The sequence below is a fragment of the Triturus cristatus genome, chromosome 2_1 (genome assembly GCF_964204655.1).
Source record: "Triturus cristatus chromosome 2_1, aTriCri1.1, whole genome shotgun sequence".
Classification (NCBI taxonomy): domain Eukaryota; kingdom Metazoa; phylum Chordata; class Amphibia; order Caudata; family Salamandridae; genus Triturus; species Triturus cristatus.
The window spans coordinates 323,080,299-323,099,725 of record NC_140581.1 but is presented as its reverse complement, the minus strand read 5'-3'; positions in this window follow the sequence as shown (position 1 = coordinate 323,099,725).

The window sequence follows — 19,427 nt, the reverse complement described above, 5'->3', positions numbered from 1 at the left end:
ATGGTGTTTGCAGGGCTCATGGCACCATTTACACCAGCCTGACAGTTAGAGGAGTGGTTGGAGGGAGCTGCAGTCAGACCTGGAAGTCAGGCTCTACAGCATGACCCATGGATTTCGTTATTTTGTTCTATTTGTTCGAGCAGACCGGCATGTTCTGTGCATGAAATTAATGACGCTTGTAGAAGCGAGGGCATGTAGCCAAGATCCAGGGGAAACACAACAAGATGTGAAATTTGTTTTATTTTGTCAGTTTGCACTCACTGATTAGTCGTCTTAATGATGCACCTGGATCGCCAACAGCCAATGAGCGACCAAAAAGGTTTTACTCAGCCAGTCAAGGACAATCACTCTCCCAAATAACCAAACGTCACCACAGTTTCACCGCATAAACAGAATATGTCTCCACTTACCTGATTATTAGTTGTAAACACCGGGGACATGAAGACGTTTCTGATACATATTTCACCAGGAGAACAACATTTGAGTGTGTCCTGTTTCTTCACCTATGTGCAATGTTTTATGTCATGTCCCCTAAAGGTATTTCCTTCTGGATAAAATGGTAGCTTACAGCCCACTAGAACAAGTGGTATGTTCTTCATTATAATGTGAGTGTTACGTCTTGGTTCAAACCTTCTATCCCTTCTCTTGGGTGTGCATCACTAGTCAAATGTAGCATGTTAATTAGGTAACTATCTACTCAAGACTTTTTTAGTTGCATGCCAAGTACCACCAAAGGTAAACATTACTTGTGTATACGAACTATTGGAGCCATAAATAATGTTGCTATTTTTATTATCCATTAATTAGCAGGAAGGTTATAGCAACCTGTATTCCAAGCAACACTGGTATAGGGCTAGACTCTTACATTTTAATGCTGATACATGTTGTGAGCTGCAGCTTGTCTGAACATTGAACAAAGACCTGCATGGAATGAATGAATTTAGCATTTGTAAAGCAACAAACACCTTGAGAGGTATCTCAGCACTAACAACACTGAAACAAAAGAAAGAAACTTTTCCCTCCAGAAATTAAACACTTAATATTGAGTGAACAGCCATCTTTTCAGAAGCTCTCTGAAAGTAGCAAGGTTGGCATCTTGCTTTAGAACGAGTGGAAGATTGTTCCATGCCTTTGTCCCATGAACAGATAAAGATCTGCCCCTTCCGAGTTTGTAACCTAAATTTGGGGATAGCTAGAAGATTATTACAGGTAAAGTTCTTGTTGGCCAATCTGGAACAAAGTGATCAGAGAGGAATTTGGGGCCAGCTTGATAATAAGCTCTGTATATAAACTTTAAACAGAATGTATTTACCACATGGTAACCAATGGAGCTCCTGCAAACACTCTGTAATGGAGCGTTGACCAGGAAGTTAAGTACCAATCGCGCAGCAGCATTTTGTACCACCTGTAGCTTCTTGATCAGATAACTAAGCAGACCCTAGAGAAGACTAGTTGCAGTAGTCAAGCTTTGCGGTGATCAGGGTATGAACAACCGACTCCTTTGCTGAAAACGGCAGAAAGTCAGCAAACCTTTTTAGAGACTTAATCACAGAAAAACATACCCAACACAGTATTTACATGGGGCTAAAAAGAAAAATCATTATCAAACTTGACTCCCAAGTTTCTCACCACCTTAGTAGGCAGGAGGAGGCCTATCATGATTGTCTGCCACCTATCCAAGATAGAAAACTGGTTGTTCTTCCCAAAAGGTAAAATTTATGTTATATTAGCGCTGCACTTTTGAAAATTTTCATTCATCCATGTAATAGTTTCGGAAAGGCATTTTTAAAAATTTCGTTCAGAGCTAGTGGAATTCTTGTCAAGGGAAAGAATCAATAGCAGTTCACCCTCCTAAGACATGGTGGAGATACCAAATGATTAGATAAGAGTTATAAAGGGGGGACATATACACATTGAATAAAGTTAGGCTAAGTAACAAGCCCTTAGGGACACCATATTTAAGCAATTTATTCTTTAATCTAAAAGGTCACAATGTGATAACTTGCTTTCGGTTTTCTAAAAAAGATTGAAGTCAGGCCAAAGCACCACCATGAATCTCTATCTCTGCCACACAAGGAAGGAAAATATCCTGATGATTCATGTCAAAGGCCACCGACATATCTAGAAGAATCAGTACCTCATTATTTCAACTATCTATCATCAGCCTAATGGATTTGGTTACTTCGAAGACTGCAGACTCAATGGAGTGTCTAGGTCTGAAACCAGCTTGAAAACAGGGAAGAAGGGTATGTGATTCTAAGAAATCGGCCAGTTGGGCATTTAGCAGTTTTTCTAATATTTTTACTGGTGCTAGAAGTAATGTAATGTGCTGGTAGTTAGACAGGGCCTTGGGGTCAGCAGTGGGTTTCTTAAGCAAAGGCTTAACCATAGCTAATTTCCAATTATCCAGCACAAGTACCGAGAAGAGTGATTGATTAAGTAAGGCAATTAGAATTGGATTGAAAATCTCAATCCCCTTCTTTAGCACCTGCGTGGGGCAGGGGTCTAAAGGCGATCCAGATTTACATTGCATAATTGCCTGATTAGACTGTTCCAATGTCATGGTACTAAACTTTGTGACAGAGGCTGCTAAAGGGCAGTTCGATAGAATCCTGCCAGGCATAAATGAATTGCTGCTCAGGGGTGGCTAGTGAAGCTTTCCTCCAGGGCCGGACTGGGAGCTCAAAGCAGCCATGGAGTATAGTCGAACCAGCCACCGGGGGAAGAGTGAGGGACACAAGTGTGAAGCACTGTTGCTTTTGTTACTGGTGGCAGATATTGTAGCACTGCTGCAAAAATGTTTCTGAGTAACAAAACCGACCCCCACCTCTGCAAAACTGGCCCCCCACCCTTCCAGCCTCCCGGGGAAATACCCAATTCCCAATCTGGCCAGTACGGTCCTGCTTTCCTCCACTTGGTGTGAGTGAACGGAAACAGTGAGCCTGACCTCTTTTCAAAATATTTTATTTTTCTCCTTTTGGGCCCGATTCACAAAAGTAATCTGAGACAAAATCCTAACTTTACGACTTTCGGTATTCACAAAAGGCATTTAGGAGTAGTAAAACTAGGATTCCTAACTTTACTGCTCCTAAACTGAGAAGAAATCCTAACTTTACGACTTTTGGTATTCACAAATGGCATTTAGGAGGACTAAAGTTAGGAATCCTAACTTTACTACTCCTAAATGCCTTTTGTGAATACCAAAAGGCATAAAGTTAGGATTTTGTCTCAGATTACTTTTTTATGAACCGGGCCCTTAATGTTTTGGGACAAAACAGTGCTAATTGCTGCTTTTTTAGATATATTTTATTGTGAAGTTCAAACTTACTAAAGAAAAAAACTAAAAAGCTGCATTTAATATGGTTAGTAATTACACACAGAGACTTTAGATGGAAGCTAGTACATTCCATATCTGTTACCAAAGACAGACCTGTGGACCACTCCAGATAAGCAGCTTGTATTTCCAGCACAGTCTTGAACCAGTGGGCCTTCCTTAATAATTTAGCTCTTCCTCCATTGTTCCAATGTAATGCCCCCACAAAAGCAGTGAATGCGCCACTCAAAACTCACAGTTGTTCCTCCCGGGTCTCTGCACTCTGAGTCTTAGTATCAGAAAGATAGACACACACAGTACATTACCTTGCCTCCTCTACACTCAACAGGTAAGACTTCAAGGAATCTCACAGATCGGCGGCAATGTGGCCTTGAGCTGGCAACCTGCAGTGGCTGCACCCAGTGCTCCCTGGGAGCTGGACTGTGACGACAGTTGCGCTAGCCAAGGAAGGGGAGTAACCAGCCCTCCCCATTCTCACCTTTGGGAGCTCTGCAGATCCCCCATGTGGCCCAGCGCTGGTCTATCCCTGATGGGAACACGCGCAGTGGTCTTTTTGTAGCACAGGCACACAGTGCCAGCCGCGTTCATCGTACTTGACCTTTGATTTATCTCTATGAGACCCCTTCAATTTAGGACATAACCAGTCCTCCATTTTGAGGCACGTCTCAACCTCTAAAAGGACTCCAGACACCATAACAAGGAAGAAACTATCCCACTCAAAAATGTCAGCCATATTTGAATGATGGATTAAACCCAGATCTTTGTGACTCGGGTGAAGGTTTGCATTGTCCGGCATTCCGTCCATCAATTGTTTCTTTTGCATATGTCACCCTAAGTGGGAAGGGTATGCCCAGACATGGGTCCCATGCTCACTACACCACTGGATTCAAGCTAGCCTGGCTGATAAAGGGTGAGGCCCTGAAACAGGTCCCAGGATGCTTGTTTCCGGTCCAGGGAGGACCTGGCTTGGCAGTTCGGGCTGATCTGTTCCCACAAGCAACAGGGTCAAGACTGATTTGCATATGGCTGGGTCCAAACTGTGGTGGTGTGGTGGCCAAAAGAATGATGGATTAAACCTAGATCTTTGTGACTGCGGGTGAATGTTGCATTGTCCAGCATTCTGTCCATCAATTGTTTCTTTTGCATGTCACCCTAAGTGGGATGGTGATGTCCAGACTTGGGTACCGTGCTCACTACAGCACTAGATTCAAGGTAGCCTGGCTGATGATGGGTTATGCCCTGAAATCAGTCCCAGGATGCTTGTTTCCGTTCCAGGGAGGACCTGGCTTGGCAGTTCGGGCTGGACTGTTCCCACAAGGAACAGGGTCAAGACTGATTTGCATATGGCTGGGTCCAAACTGGGGTGGTGTGGTGAGCAAAAGAATGATGGATTAAACCCAGATCTTTGTGACTGGGATGAATTTCTGCATTGTCCAGCATTCCGTCTATCAATTGTTTCTTTTGCAGATGTCACCCTAAGTGGGAAGGGTATGCCGAGACGTGGGTCCCGTGATCACTACACTACTGGATTCAAGCTAGCCTGGCTGATGAAGGGTGATGGTCTGAAACCGGTCCCAGGGGGCTTGTTTCCGTTCCAGGGAGAACCTGGCTTGGCAGTTCGGGCTGGACTATTCCCACAAGGAACTGGGTCAAGACTGATTTGCATATGGCTGGGTCCAAATTGGGGTGGTGTGGTGAGCAAGAGAATGATGGATTAAACCCAGATCTTTGTGACTGGGGGTGAATGTTCGCATTGTCCAGCATTCCGTCCATCAATTGTTTCTTTTGCATATTTGAACAGGAAGCAGACGCATGGACGGAGCTTTGGTTATCAAGCCACGTGAACTGATAAACGCACTTTACAAAATGTGTGAGCCCAGTACATAAGTCGTGCCAAAACAACACTTGGGATTGGATATTCGGTTTTACAATTTAGAACCCTGAAGAAGGCTACTGGATTTTATCTGCCTGACTTGTCTTTACGTGAAAGAAAGACTACTAAAGAACTTATTTGAAAAAAAGACACTAAATTGCCTTGGAAATTCTCCGACGAATATACAAAGACTATTCTCCATTTGAATCCTACAGACTTTACTGTTGAGTGCGGAACCACTTTGTGTCCTATATTTGAACAGTATTTAGGTGTTCCCCCACCTAGCACCTAGAAAACATTACAAATCCATATACAGGCATTATAACTGAACATAAAGAAGATCTCCCTGAACTCTACCCTGGTAAGTACCTAGACACTATAGAAGGAGCCATCTTTATTGGTTTTACTGATACCCCCCATATTTCCGCAGTGGGGCAGGCCTAGATTTTTCTACCCATCCCCCAAGTCCCTCTACTACTCCATATTAGGTCTAGCTCTAGACCCACTGGATAAAAATGGATCCTGCTCCACTACTCCCACTCCACACCAATCTGGAATTGGATATCCTCAATGCCTATAAAATGAAAAAACCCAACCAAACTAACAAAAAAAGCCTCCAAGATCTTCAAACACAGAATTCTCAATGCGCGCCCAGAAAACCCCATCTCTGACCCATCCTTCTGCGCATCAAAAGGAACCTTAATAAATGATCTTATCTTCTACACAAAAAGAAGAGCTCAATGAAGAAAAACCCTCTATGCAATGCTCCTGATCACAACATCCAATAAACTGTGCACAATCTTAGACTATCTGTAGCTCCCTCACCCACTTTCAATGCTAAAGTAACCATCTCCATCTATAACAATGGGATTATCCTTGTCCAGGCATCAAAACGCTGCCTAGATGTATTCAGGCAAAATGTTCCCTATCATCAAGTATGCAGTATATAGTAAGGACTCAGCTCTTTCTCATGTACACCCTAGCTCTCCATATGTCGTGAAGACACCAAAACTAGTATCACTTCACTGCCTACTCACAATAAGTGGTTCCCCTTTGTCCCCTCCTTGCCCAGCATAGCGATCAGCCCACACAGTACCAACTCTTCCACACCCCTCGAGAGGGTGGAGTCACCCCACCAAACCACCAAACAAATCAGTGCCCACATGTCACTACTGTAGCGAGGTCCACAGTGATGCACAGCATTGGAGATATCTCTACCACCCTTACCACACCCTCAATGTGTACCCCCTTAGATAATTCTATCTTGTCCATGAACCATTTGTCTCAACCACCTCTGCCCAAAAGGTTCACTATCTATACTCCCTCACACCGCAAGACAGAAACCATGTCCTTCTAAACATGCCCACGCTTACCCACACATACCAGCACCATTCTAACAACACCAACCATACCACCCCACATCCTCCCACCCCTCTGTCACAAACCTTGACATCCTACTCCCATGCTTTGATAGAATCCAGGCTAGAAGTAATCACTCAAGACCTATACCAACTCAAGCCTGACATACAAAGCCTAATAAATATAATATCTGAGATTACATACACCAACGCCCAAATGGTCTACAGGAAATAATAGACTTAGCCCACCAACACCCACCAAACACCACCCACGACCACCAATCTCGCCACCCAAAATCACAAAATGGCAATCTATACCTTACCCTCACGCCCCCACGAGACCCTTTAGACTAAAGGACCCACTGTCAGACAGTGACATTCACTCCCTTCTACACATATATAGTCAGTCACAGTATGACAATGGGACAATGGGAGTCGCACAGTGATCGTGTGAACTGGGAGGGAACCTCTGGGCGGTGTGAGGCCGAACTGTGGAGCTGTGTCTAGTGGCCCCAGTTGTGACTCGCCTGCTGGCCGAGGAGGCCTCAGGGGAATCCTAGGTGCGCAAAGTGCGGGCTTTGGGTGATGGCCTGAGAGTGCTGCTGTGGTACCCGCTGACTAGACTGAAGACTCCGGGTCCTGCGCATATCTTGGTGAACCGCGGTGGGGCCTTGGGAGGTGCGAGGCCTGCGTAGTACACCCCTGGATTGGTGGTTCAACCCCTGGCCTCCTGTGAGAATCGGTTGGCCCTGAGGCAGATCCCTGTGGCAGGAAGCTGGAGCCTACAGTTCTGAGCCACTTGGTATGTGGACACATCCCTGAGAGCCTTGTTGTGCTGTTTGATGGCCGTGCTGATAACTGCGTCATTCCAGGGACGCTGCCACGGAGTGTCCTCAGATGGGGAGGAGTATTGCGACCCAGGAACTAGGGTACTACTGGACTACCTGAGATTACCTTAACTGGGCCCTGCGGTGGACTAAGAGTTATTCGTGGGAATCCGCAAGTGGTGCAGTGTCTTGGAAGGATTCATGGAAATGCTCTCTACATTCCAAAAAGCTGGAAATTTACACCAAATGTAGGAGTAAATCTACAGGGACTAGGATACAAATGGCAAAAGAAGCTAGTAAGAGCACCCAGCGGAGTTTCTGAGAGAGGTACGTTTGCAGGAGTATGCAGGGGACTGCTCCGGAGTATGTAGGGGAGGAGCACTCCGAAGCGCCCAGGTTCCCCCTACCACTGGGACCATGCTCAAATGCCCCACACTCACCACCGTTGCTGGGAATGGAGAAGATCTGCAGACTTTGGAACTGTCCCTTCCACCTCTCTTCTCTCGACCTGGGGTCGAGCTGGAGGATGAGGCGGACGGCATTTCCCAGCAACACCGTGACGGGTGCTCTTGATGGAACTTTGACGATGCACCCTGGGCGGAAACCATAACTGTCTGTCTGTACTTACCGCGGTGCCCGAGCAACCTTGGCTAATGCCCGGTTGAGCTGTCCTATGCAGCTATAGAGGAGTTTGGCTCTGGTTCACCCCTCGGCCGGCACCTACCCAGCTGGACATCGGACATTGTTTTCCTCGCCTCCCCATTGTGTTTCCTACCTGCATTCCTTACTACTGTTTACCATTCCCCTCTACCTTTTCACTCCCCATAAGACGTGTTTACACGCTAATAACTCACATTCGTGTGTAATTCTCATGGTTTGTTTTTTTCTCCTATGTCTATACCTGTCTATGTAACCTGTGACTCACTGATCCTCATGTAAAGCACTCTGATACCTCCGGGTCTAGCCAGCGCTATATAAAACCTTGCAAATAAATAAATAAATAAATGACAATACAGATAATCTAGCTCATATCCAATCATCTCAAATCTACTCAGAGAACCGAGGCAGAACGCAAGTGATATAAATAAGTCCAACCTTATGCTAGTCCTCATGACACAGACGTCTCCAGCTGACACCAACCCTCACCTGAAATGCATGCTTCTCAATTGCAGATCAGCTATGAAACATGCAGCAGATATCGCTGACCTTATCCTTGCTCACAAGATAGACCTATTACTACTAACAGAAACATGGCTAAATGAATCCTCTAATCCAATCCTTGACATACTAGTCTCATGATCTAGCTATGACATTATAAGATCAGACCGACCAGTAAAACTGGGAGGGGGCATTGCCTTCCTATACCATAGTAACCTCGGAGTGAAGCAGTTGCCAAGTGCCAAACTATCCTCTTGTGAATACCTATGGTTAAACATTACTAGCAAAAACAGACCACTATGCAAACTGCACCTGATATACCACTCTCCAGGCAACAACCATTCATTCATTGAACATATTATGGAAACCATCACTACCAAAATTGGACATCACTACACCCAGATCTTCCTCTGTGATTTCAACCTACACAGGAACGACCTGAATGACTCATCAGTTATCAGCCTTAAAACCTTCCTAGCAGACCTCAACCTCAACCAAATCTGTGAAAGTCCTACCCACAACCTGAGTACGACCTTGGATCTAGTCATTGCCAGTGCTAACTCCATTCAACTTGAATCCATCATCCCATGCGACTGGACTGACCATCACTGCATCACATTCCTAATCAAAGAATCAGTGAGGACACTTAAACTTCAACCTAAATAGCCCAAACACTGGAAAAGGAATGCTAGGGACATTTACCCGATGATCTGACGTAAGTCAGAGATCTCACCCTTTAAAAAAACGTGTCGTGGAACACATACAAACTCATCGATGAAAATGCCAGTCCTAACATCTTAACAACACTAAAACTTTCAAACCACTACTGCGATCCACAACCATCTAACCTCTTCAATGAGCTTAAAACATCTTTACTTCCACTCTGGACCAATATTGTGAATGCTTCATTACCTCAAGGGGTTATTCCAGACAGCCTAAAAACAGGACATGTAACTCCCATTTTAAAAAACTTCCAATCTTAACATCTTGACAACACTAAAACTTTCAAACCACTACTGCGATCCTCAACCATCTAACCTCTTCAATGAGCTTAAAACATCTGTACATCCACTCTGGACCAATATTGTGAATGCTTCATTACCTCAAGGGGTATTCCAGACAGCCTAAAAACAGGACATGTAACTCTCATTCTAAAAAATCGTGCCAACCCAAATAACTTCCCATATGTCCCCACCATTCCTTCCCTGACAAAGCTTCTGGAGAAATGTGTGCATGCACAACTATGCAATCACATAAACCAGTTCCACCTTATTGACCAATACCAATCCGGCTTCCATCAGGGTCATAACATGGAAACACCCCTCAAAGGAGCCAAACTTCAAATCAACATACTAAGAAAAATGAAACCTTCCTCCCCTTTGATGACCTCAAAATAGCTGTACAAGCACTAGTAATCCCCCGGTTAGAATATGGAAGTACTACCTTGTTTGGTCTGCCTAGATCCAAACTGGCTCCTTTAAAGGCATCCCCTAATTCTGCTGCAAGACTCATCACTGGATCCAACAAACAACCACATCGCTTAGCATCTGAAGACACTAAACTGGCTCCCTTATGAGGCAAGGATACAGCTAAAAATTGCTTTCTTGACACATAAAGCACTTCACTTTAACATACTGAACTGCCTAGCTGACAAACTGGAACTGTCCGGTGGCTGCAGATCATGTAGAAGTGCTAGCACCTTACTGTTAAAACCACAGAAATTTCAGGAAGAAAAACTAACAACCTAGCCTTTTCCGGAATGGCCCCTAGAATCTGGATCTCTCTTTCCCCTGAGATCAGACTGAATCCGTCAATCACCTCATTAAAAAAAGAAGTCAAACTGTTTCTGATGAACAAATATCTACACTAAAAACTCTCTGACTCAGCATATGGAATGTGACTGACACACTGTCCCAACCTTTGCTCACACTCGCCATTCGTCGTCTAGGAGGTTAGCTCATTGACCGCCTCCCGATTTGCAATGGGTATTGACAGTGTCTGTGTTGCTTGGGGGTCATATTTTGGCTCCTGCCTAACCAATTGTAAAGCGCTCTGATACCCTACTAGGGTGAAGTCTACGCTATATAAAAAGTATTAAATAAATAAAATAAAAAATGAAGCCCAAAAGTATGTACTTGTGTTCGCAGGTGGTATTGCTAAATAGTAAAGTTTGAGTTGTTTATTACAATAAATTAAATCTGGCATCCGCACCTTTACAGATGAGGCTTCAATTTGCATTTTACAGCACACTTTTTATAAAAAACTGGCTAAACCTCGAGACATTCTGGAGAGACTTTATCGAAATATTACAATTCTGTTGAGGTGTGCCAAGAAAATCTACTTTTCACAGAAGTGTTGACAGAACACTTTCTTAACATATGTATGCTTCTCTCGGAAATATGTTGGAAAGCAACCCCTGGCCTCTCACTCTACTTACCATCTCTAAGCTTTCTCATAATTAGTTTCCCATGTGGCTAGGCGGGATGCTGCACCCTAGATGGATGATTTATTTTGCTGTGCCAGACTCCACAACTTGCCAAGTAATTTGGAAGCTATAATAAATGAGGCATGACTTGAGTATACAGCAAACAGACTTCCAGCAGCCATGCCTGCCCATGGCACAAGATCCTTTCTGCCTAAAGGGGTGCTTTTTTTCAAATCACAGCTACGTTGGATAGCTAAAAGAACAATATTCATAAATCGAGTAATATCAGTGCTACTATTACAGTGCGGAATGCTTAAAAAGGTGATGGCTGGAATGCTTGAATTAATCCCATCCACTGGCAATTACTCTGGGCTGCACCCCAGTCCATGGCTTTGTTGTCCCTATGCCTGTTCAGACAGGAATGAGACATATGAAAATCAGCCAGGTCCCCTCTGAAGACCTGGCCTGGCAGTTCGGGCTGGACTCTTCCTATTGGAGCAGGATCAAGACTGCTTAGTTTCCAACACCAAGTAAATACCCATGGATGCGATTAATTGAAAGTATTTCACCCATCACTCCTTTGTATTCCTCACTATTACAATGGAAAATGAAAACCTAGGTGCACATGTTTTGCTTTTCTAAGTAATTTATCTGATATTTTAGTTTTCTTGAAACAATTAACATTTTCAAGGCTGTTAGATTCCCAGTCCTTTTCAGGAAAGATGTAGATCAAGTTATGCTGATTTATCAACTCTTCTCGGTTCTTTGTATTTATTATGTTATTGTAGGCTATGTGGGGATGAATGAGGTCTGCCCCTGCCACATCCTGGCACATGCGCAGAGGTTCTCTCTGCGCTGTGCGAGTCAGAGTTCAGGGGGCGGGACAGGCGACTCGAGTGGCAGACAGAACATTAGTCTTGAGTAAACAGGTCTGTTTTTCTGTGGCATCCTTTTTAATTCAATCGCAAAGAATTGGGAAATTGCACAATATCTAAGAATGAATTGTAAACTGCTCCTACCAGCTGTGTTTTTTACTAATTGTTCATTAATGGTGCTAGGAAGAAAAACCAGTAAGGAGAGATGCTGCTGGGAGAGGTGCAGGTAGGGAGAGGTGTAAGCAAGAGGAGATGTGGACTGGGAGAGATGCAGGTGGGAAGGAGTGTGGCTGAGGAAGGTGATGGCTAGGAAAGATATAGAAAGAAAGAGTTGTGGCTAAGAAGACAAAGTTATCAGATGGGAGAGGTGTAGGATGGGTACAGGCTGTGAGAGGTGTGGGCAAGTAGTGGCACGGTGAGGGTGAAAGAGATGTGGCTTGGGTGCAGGCTGGGAGTGATGTGGGTAGTGAGAGATCCAGGTACATAGAGTTAGGGGCAGGAAGAGATATGGAGCGAGAATAGTACAGGGAGGTAGAGGTACAGCCAGGTAGAGGTACGACTAAGAAAAGAGCATGCCAGTAGCAATGCAGGCAGAGATTTAGGTTGGGATTAGTCTGGGAAAGGCGATGGTAGGCAAAAATATGTGCAGGAAAATGTACAGGCAGGAGAGGAGTAGGCAAAGTCAAAAACGGGCAATCTTTGCCATATTTAAAAAAGTAAATGTTTCTAATTAAATGAGTAAGTAATAAAACAATCGCGGTATAAAGTTTAAATGTGCCACATTTATACAAACTAATGATTTCAAAAAATGTTTGTATTTTAACTAGAATATTAAAATATGCACAGTCTCGGAGAAGATGTAAAAATGCCAGTGCTTGTTGCATTTTTCAGAAGGCCTGTCTGCATGTATGCTGTGCTATAAAACATGCTGGATAGCAGGCTTTTTAAGATGATTGACAAAAAAGGTGTTAGTTAAAGCCTTTCTGTTGGCTCTCCTGATACTAGCTTCCAATAGCACCTACAGCTCATGACAGAAGTTAACTAAATTAAGGCCAAGATTAGATTTGTTGCTTGATTAAAACACATCAACTTCTTTTTGTGAGAACAGAACAAATAATTCAACGAAAACAAATTCTAATAATTAATAGCACTGTGTCACACCCGTGTAGGGCTTAGGGTATTAAATCGAACAAGATGTTATTTTTTTATTTTTTTTTTGTCCTCATTTACAACCCAGTCAGGCTTGTCCGTGCAGAAGATTATTGAGAAAAAGCAGCCGTCTCAGGACACTGGATCTGCTGCCTTATGCCCTGTTGGGCCAAGACTGCCGGCGCCATCTCAATCAATCAACAACTTAGGAGCAATACCGACTTGGGGTACCAATCGCTCAACTAAGATCATTAGAGCGTCTCAATCAAATCCTTAAAAGGGATAAAGGATAAGCAAGAGAAAAAAAGGGTTGTATAATCCTTGGACTAGGGGAAAAAAAAAACCAAAAAAAACCAAACCCTAGTTCCGTCTCAACAAGATCCAAAAGTCCCGCTTCTTCATATTTCCTGCCCTTGAGAGGTCTAACCTCGATGTTTTTAATAGAGAGGACAGCCAGTCTTGGTGCGTAGGTGGTAGCGTGTCCTTCCATTTGATGCAGATCTCTCGCCTGGCAAGCAAAATGGCATAAAATAAGATTTTCTCAAGTGCCCCTTCTAGGTCGTTTGTAAGGCCAAACACCAGCATAGGCAAGTTAACAATAATGTGTGACCCCAGAACTCTAGAAAGTGTATTATTAACTGCTTGCCAGAAGCGGACAAGGGCGGGACAATGAAGAAACATATGGATGTCAGAAGCCCCCGCTGCCCCGCACTTTGCACAGCATACTGGTGGCCCATTTGAAAACTTAGTTAGCCTCAGTGGAGAATAATAGGCTCTGTGTATTGTAAACAGATGATTCCTTCGAAGCCAGGCTGGTTTTACGATGTCATACAGCATTTTGCAGGATTTTAACCATAATGACTGAAGGTCGTGCCGCGGGATGCTGCTCACCCCGAGAGAGGTGGGTAGTAGGAATTCGCCATCCTGCCCTTCCATAATAGAGCGGTACCAAATCGCCACCTCTTTCTTTGCTGGAGGTTTATGTATGACCAAATGTTCAAATTGATTTGTACCACCCATTAGATGTTTATTACGGGGAAGTTGAACAGCATTAGCCCAGCTAGTTAGTTGAATGTATTTAAATCTAGAGAGGGAAGGGCCAACCACATCTCTAAGGACCTCCCAGGGGACCAGGGTACCCTCCACAAAAAGGTCACCCCATCTCTCGATGCCAGCCACCCTGAGGGGAGTTGATAACCTATCCAACAAACACTTCGGAGTCCCAGGGGAGTTCCAGATTGGGGCTAATCCTGAATAGTATCCCAGTTTTAATGAAGCTCTAAGGCCAGCCCATGATTAAGCCAGCCCCTGTAACACCTTCAGCCTGACTTTTTTGAAAAATTTTGCATTGCCTTGCTCAGATATACCCGAACCTCTCAACATGGCCGAAAACATAGCCCCGACACCCTCACTGCTGGGAGTTTTTAGTAACATACGTGAGTAAGAAAGTTGAAAGGCCCAGGCATACAACTGTATATCAGGAGCTGCTAAACCTCCCTTTTCACTTCGCCTTCTGATTTTTTTCCACGCTATCCTGGACTGTCGGGAAGCCCAAACGAAGGTATTTAAATCACTCTGGAGCTTTCCCAAAGCTCTCATGTCAAAGTGTAAAGGGATAGCACCAAAAAGAAAAGTAAATCTAGGCATAATGGACATCTTGATAAGATTGACTCGCCCGAGTATTGAGAGCGGTAAAAGAGCCCAAGACTTCATTAGTTTGCGAGTTTCTCTAGCTATTAGCATTAAGTTGTAGGTGGATAGAACAAGATGTTATTTTGTAAGCAAAGCAAAAGTGATCAGGACCATTTCATGCCCTATCACCCACACCTAATAGGAACACAAACGGTACAATGTACCATCCTTAAAATAAAATGTCTTAGCCTGCACAGACAGCTCTTCCTGGTGATGACAAATCATGCAAAACAGAGGCAGTACTTTTCAAGAAATTGATGCCATGAGGTATTCACATGTATAAAACTTTCTATTTGCTAGATCTAAAAGGCAGGTCCTGAGAATGGAGGGTGGAAGGAAAGTAAGAGGAGAGGAAGTATTTTAGGAAGTTTGCCCCTCAAAACAGAGCTTAAAGGTTTAACCTTTCGAAAAGTATTCTTGGCTGATTAAAGATGGAAATACCTCAATTATGTCTGCCAGGAATTCACAAAAAAATACCTGGCAAGTGTAAATGGGTTTACTGCTTCAGAATCTTTCTACCACGAGTGCAGCGAAACTTCCAGTAGTGAAAACTGCATAAGATGAGGGAAGTGTGCAATGCAAGACTCGAATGCTTCTGAATCAGCAGCGGCTCCTCCGCAGTGGTGGAGGAGTGTCACTTCACTGGCTCAAAGCCAGCAGCTGAAAAGAAAGATGATATTTTATGTCCATGCACTGGTTTGAGCTATGCATGTGTAGGTAGGCGCAGGGCCGGGCCATGGCAGAAGGGGAGGAGTGGTGGGGCACTTGTCAGTTTGGCCGGCCAGCCGTCTTAGGCACTTAGGTTAGGCAACATGATGCAGCTAGACACCTTGATGCGCTGCGTGAGACACCAAGAATGTGTCATATCTACTAAGATATGATGCGTTCCTGCTCTCTACCCGTGCTAGCGCGCTGAGTGCAGACTACTGCCAATGCAGGCATGGTGTAAGGGAGCCTGCATTACAGGAAGGATTGTTCTTGCCCAGGAAGGGACAACTTCCTGCACAAAAACAATCCTTAGAGGCATTATCCTCTTTCCATATGTGCTGCATAATGCAGCACATGTAGAAAGCAGAAATACTGAGGAGAAATGAATATATTTCTCCTTGTTGTGACTTTGTTGGCTTAGGCATACCAATTTGAAGAATTCCCAGGTTTGAAAATATGGGAATGTGCCAAAATCCATGGGTAGCTGGTTGGGAATGCCCAAGTCCAACACTCCCCAATGCAGAATAATACATAGCCGCGATTTGGGCTAACTTGCGTTACAATAGGTTTACTAAACCACACAGTGCCACGCAGAGTGGCTTTGCGTGGCTTAGTAGATCGGACTTTAGGCCCCGCGTGCAAGGACTTTGGACATCTTCCCGCAGTCTTTAAGGTCTTAAGATGAGTGGTCTGCAGTTCCCCTAAAATGTGCTGTTGTGTTACTGCTGTGATTACAACTACAAGTGGAAATGTCCTGCAATTGTGAATGTAAAGCTAACATCATGCGCGGATATGTGAAATCTAGTCCAGCTTTTCTGTAGCAGACATGATAGGTAAGACATTTCAGCAAATATACATTATGGTATGACACAATATTGCTTCGCATGAGTTGCCGTGCAGGGGAGGTTGAAATTACAATTTTCGAAGCCAGGTTTCCTGGAGTTTACAAACTGACCCATTGCAACTTTTGCAAACTTTCAACACATTCGGTGCAGAAATATTTTTTTAAGGACTTTCAGTGCAACCAACTGGCAAAATAATTCTCTAACTAAATGGGATTTTGCTGAGATTGTTTACTTCAGAATGTGTGTTTGTACGTTTTTCCTCAGTATAAAGTTTACAAAGGCGTCGAATTTTGAAAAGCTGGGCAAATAACTTCTCTAAATTAGGAAGGAAACATGTTCGCAATTATTCTCACCCTGCAGGGGTGTGTGTATCTTTGCGCCCAGAAACTTCTGGAAATTCTCACAAACAGAACTATTCGGGAGGAAATGTTGCTTGTCCTCAGGGGAAACGTGCACAAGGACATATAAACCTTGTAAAAGAGTGAAAGTAGCTGCGGGTAGGACAGTGATCGGTCTTTAGTCGACTCTTTTCTCCTGTAATAAAAACCTCGATGAGCTTAGCTCTCGTCCTGCGCGCTGGCGTGAATACCTGACATCGCTCCCATCAGATAATGTATTCACCTTTAGGAATGACAGCAACAGTTTACAATGTCCTCGGGAATCCGAGCCTGGCCGGTTTGGTCTATTCTGTAACTTTGGCTGCGCTGATTGAAACCTTCTGTGCAGCTTTGCCTGTGCGTGATAGACCCAGACACAAATTAATAAAACGACAGTGTGTTGACCTACAAAAAAACAAAAAAAAACACAACAGCCCAATAACTGCAAACAGACGCTCTTACTTCACCGCTCGGTCGAAAAGCTCCCCATAGAAATGTCCTCCTATGGTTCCTACAGACCCTATGCAAATCACTTCACGGAATTGTACAAAGCTAGTAAATCCCACCTGTGAATAATCTCTGACTAAACCCCCAGGCCATGTTCGTAAATGGTAGCTCCCAGAGGAGGGCATTTTATAGCCGAACGGGACCTTGTGTAAAACTGACTCACTTTTCTGTTTTTTTTTGTAATTAAATTAACCTAGGAAGCAAGATTTCAGCATGGCATCCAGGATGACAAATGGCTAATATTCATTCAGTCTCCATCTTTATTATTTTTGGTGTCACTGTTCGGTAAAAAATAAAGTTTTAATATTATGCCATTGTCATATTTCTTGGAAAAAAGTAAACTTTTTTGCATAAGTCCATGCAAACGTTTAATCAAATGGCTTGTTCAGATCTCTATTTTTCGTGAGTCCCAGCCTGGAAAAATATGAGGATACTCGGGTTTGCTAAAGTCGTTGGAAAACAGGAAGTAATGTGTTTTGTTTCCTGATGTCTTTCAACCTATCCTCGGTATTATATTGGGAATGTACCTCCCTATTGGAATTTACAATAGTAAAGGTATAGTGAGGCTATGATGCCTGTTTTTTGTTGCTCTAACACCTGCTTAACATCACAGTCGTTTTAATTGTTGGTCAATTTAATTACCTCCAAAGTTACCAACCATTACAAAACACCGCTGCCCTCCCTCTTCGCTTAGACAAAACACGGGAAGGCCTGCAGTCACAATTCCTTGTGGTCCCCATATTTGTTAGCGGATAGTATGGACTTAATGCTGATGTACGTCTCGTGTTTCTGCCAAATTAGCTAACAAAAGTACTTTGCAGAGACGGCACATATTGTTTGCATCAGCTAACTAGTCCTGCTTTTATTGACTCCAGTTCAATGCGAGGCTTTGTGCACATTGTTAGGGTTTGAGCACGAGATGAACTGTTTACAAGTTCAATGAAGCTCACCCATAGGCCAACGAGGTATTTCCCTATTGGAGAGCTACGTTGCAGCTACTCAGCCCTTTTCACAACGTAAGTGTAGGACTGAAAACGACCGAATTAACGCAAGCTGGGTGTTTGCAAAAGGATAATCTTACAGGTGTATAGGTTTTTCAACAACAATACTGTACGCTTTGACTGGGTAGACTTATGCAGGTATAAATCCCATCCAAGGGATAGTAAGTGGAGGTAAGAAAGCGTGTTGGCCGTGTGAGTTTATTAACACCAGCAACCATGGCACATTTTGGGGGTTTTGCAATATGCTGTCCAGCCATTTCCCACCCTGGAAACGATCAGTGATCTGCCCCTGGAAAGGACTAGAGTAAAACACTCCCAGTGTGAAAAGAGGACCGCAACACTCCCAACGTGATTCCCCCGCATGAAAAATGTTTTCCCCAAAGAGAAAATATGAAAATAAATGCGCAATTCAATATTGGCACTTACTTTCCTCAAAGCAGGCTTGTAGAACGCATGCAATTCTCTATCGAGAAAATGGTAATGCCTGAAAATCTGACATGATTTCCATGAGCAAGCATGGAAATCAGCGACTGAAGCAGCTCTCCAGGTGCAAAAGGAAACATGTGATCCATTTGAGGTGAAGAGCGCCTAACACGTGTTTTGTGTGAATCGGAACAAAGGTGTTTGTGCATCTTTCACTAGTCGTGGTGCAAAATCAAAGCCAGCCCTTGCAGATGAGAGTTTTCATTCTGGTCGTTTCTACACCCAATTGACTAATTATTTACGTGTAAGTACAATATTTCCATGGAGCAGAGTATGGGAATACGTGTGTCGTAGTAGCAGTAGGTTATGGCACTACTACAGCTAGACATGCTTGTATAACTAATAGTGTTTGCGGTAGTACTCCCAGTTGTAATGGTTGCACAATAATAGGATTGTTCACAGTACTCGAGGTTCCACTACTTGTACTGCATCAGTAGTAGACGTGACAAGAGCAGACCTAGCATTCTTTTAGTTGTAGTGTTAATGGCAGTAGTATTCGTAGAAGTGGTGCCAACAATAGTAATAGTGGTAGTCATCAGCACCAGTAATGGTAGCAGCAGCTGTTCTATCATTACTAAGACCAGAGCTTGTACTACAAACAGTATTAGCGCTAGAGGCATATCACAAAGTAGTAGCAGAAATAGTAACAGTAATATTAGCAGTTGTGTTCATAATAGTCAGTTAAAGTTGCACCAGAAAGACCAATATCGACAGTGTTAGAAATAGTACTTATCACATGTGTACTATTAACAATGAAGTGGTACGAGTGGAGCAAGAATTAGCACTAACATAAAGGAGTAGGTGACCCATTAATG